We start from the raw sequence: 2,791 nt of genomic DNA on the forward strand, positions 1-2,791 counted from the left end.
CAGGGAATATAGCTCAGGGGCATAAGGTCCCAAATTCAATCCCCAGTACCACCAAAAAAAAAATTTTTTTCTGCTTTCTGTCTTGGCTCTGTGGCCTCAGGATCTTTGCGCTCTCAATTCTCCACCTGGACACACTTCCTGCATCTGGTGACCTCTTAATTTCTGTCAGACACAATTTGGACAGGACTCTCCCAGGACCTAACCTGTCTGCCAGCAGAGGCACGGCTCTCAGCCCGGCACTGCAGCTCCACTTGCAAGCACAGTATGCCATAAAAGAAATTAGAGGGGCCGGGGAGATGACTCAGGAGAATAAACGCTTGCCTGGCAAGCGCAGGGTGCTGAGTTCAATCCCTGGTACTGGGAAAAAAAAAAAAAAGGATTAGACAGAACATGGAGGGTGGAAGATGTAGCTCCATGACACAAGCACCTGCCTGGCAAGGGGAAGGTCCTGAGTTCAATTCCTAGCACAAAGAGGGAGGGAGGAATGAGAGAGGAAGGGAGAGAAACATGGACTCTTCCAAGCACCTAGACATCTGAAACACCCAAACATTCACATCGGACTCTGAGGCACAAGATATGCAGAGAACTGTGACGACTCATGTTTACTAAGGCTTTCCCGTCTAATGTCCCTCTCCTTCTTTCAAGCCTTACATAGAAAGCACTCTTCTTGGTTGCCTACAGACAGCCTTAACACACTGCCTGCACCCGGGTGTCAAACTGTATACCTTGGGCTGGGGAGAGAGCTCAGTGGTCTAAGCACCTACCCGGCCAGCTTAAGAACCTGGGTTGGATCCTGGTACTGCATGTCGTTTGCCAGTCCTGGAACCTGAACGTGGTGGCACACACTTGGAATCCCAGAGCTGGGGAGACTGAGACAGGATGATTACTATGAGTCTGAGCTGCATAGCGAGACCCTGTACCAAATAAATAAATAAAAGATTAGGGCTGGGGAGATAGCTCAGTGGAATAAACTCTTTCCTGGCAAACATAAGGGCCTGAGTTCAATCCCTGGTTTCACCAAAAAAAAAAAAAAAAAAAAAAAAGGGGCCGGGGAGATAGCTTAGTAGAATAAGTGCTTGCCTGGGAAGTGCAAGGGGTCTGAGTTCAATCCTCAGTTCTGCCAAGAAAAAAAAATTTAAAAATTAATAAGCTCTATACCTCATTACATCACATAAACCTACTGAGTGATCTCCCTTTAGTGCTGCTTAAGGTTTCAATGTCAACGCCGCAAAAGGAATTTCCCAGCCTGCTTCCCAGATGGCTTCTACCCCTCGGAGCCCATTTGGGTTCCGTTTCCTATAGGTGGAAGGCCATGTAGCTCAGGGCCTTGGATTTTTTTCAGCTGTGAAACAGAGAAAATAATGTTCAGTGGCCTAGCTTGGCAGCCCAGGCCTGTAATCCCAGCACTTTCGGAAGCTGAGGCAGGAAGATGGCAAGTTTGAACCCACCCTGGGCAACATAGTGACTTAGCAAGACCCTGTATAAAAAAGAAAATTAAAAAGGGGACTGGGAATGTAGCTCAACACAAAGCCCTAGGTTCAATCCCTGTATCAGCAGGGCAAAATTAACTATGAGGTCTGCAGGAAGATTAAAGGAACAAAGATAACCGAGGTCCTCTCTGTCCTGACCACCAAGGGTCCGCATGAGTGGCACATGTGACCCAATTTGTCTGGGGTCTCAAGGGCTGAAGTTGGGGCCCCTGGACTCCTAGGATAGTTAAGAAAGGGGGGCATGTCACAGGCCACCACCTTCTGCCCTTGTCCTTCTCAGGGTGCCCAACCCACCTCCACATGCTCCTCCTGCCCTTCCTGGTCCATCTCTCCTGTCTGAGGGGTTTTGGGGGGAGGGCTGAGGTGCTAAGCCCTTGGAGCTGACAGCATCCCCCTTCCCCTTCCAGAGGTGCCCTGAGTCGGGGCTTTTCGCATGCCCTCTAGTGGCTCCCCAAGTTCAGGACAAACCATTTACAAATGGTGGGACACAATCGGAACAGCAGCCAGAAGCCAATCCTTACACTTTCTCTGTCCTGTGTTGGACGCTTCCGGGCATTACCCTAAGGTCCCTCTGCCCTTTCCCCACCTCCTCCCTGTCTGGATCTGTGCAAGACCCCCTCCCCCACAGAGAGCCAGCTCCTGGGCCTCTCTGCATCAGGGCTCCCCAGGACTCCTGGGCATACTCCAGCTCTTTTTTTTTTTTTTTTCAGTGCCAGTGATTGAACTCAGGACCCTGCACACTCTTGCTCTTCATTCACTTGTTTAACACATATTTATTGAACACTGTAGGGGAGGCAAAGCTTCTTTCATCCACCTAGGGTTTCTGGCTGGGCCTGAATAAAATGGACAAAGACAGACTATTGGGAAGAAAGCACAACAAATTCATTTAATCAGTTTTATGTGATGGGAGCCTTCAGAATGGAGACCCAGGGTGAACTGCCCATCTTTATGCTGAGGTCTGATGAAGTGCAAGCAATGTGAAGGAGTGACCCTGGGAAAGTCAGAAGGGGGGCAAGGCCTGGGGCTCAGGGCAGGACTCTGTGGGATCAGGGTCTTATAGGCTCCTCTCTGACAAGAGCAGGTGGGAGTCCAGCTCTTACACAGAAAGAAAGGAAATTTCCAAAGACAGAATCACATTTCCAAGTTTTGTGGCTTTGGGAAAATTGGGTCCTGATTGATACAGCCCAGCACACCTGGGGAAGGAAGCATGTGCCCTCCTTGCCTGACTGGCAAGCACAAGGTCCTGAGTTCGATCCCTGGTACTGCAAAAAGAAGAAGATGGAGGAGGAGGAGGAGGAGGA

Source organism: Octodon degus, unplaced genomic scaffold (genome assembly GCF_000260255.1).
Source record: "Octodon degus isolate 3935 unplaced genomic scaffold, OctDeg1.0 scaffold00064, whole genome shotgun sequence".
In the NCBI taxonomy this organism is placed as follows: Eukaryota; Metazoa; Chordata; class Mammalia; order Rodentia; family Octodontidae; genus Octodon; species Octodon degus.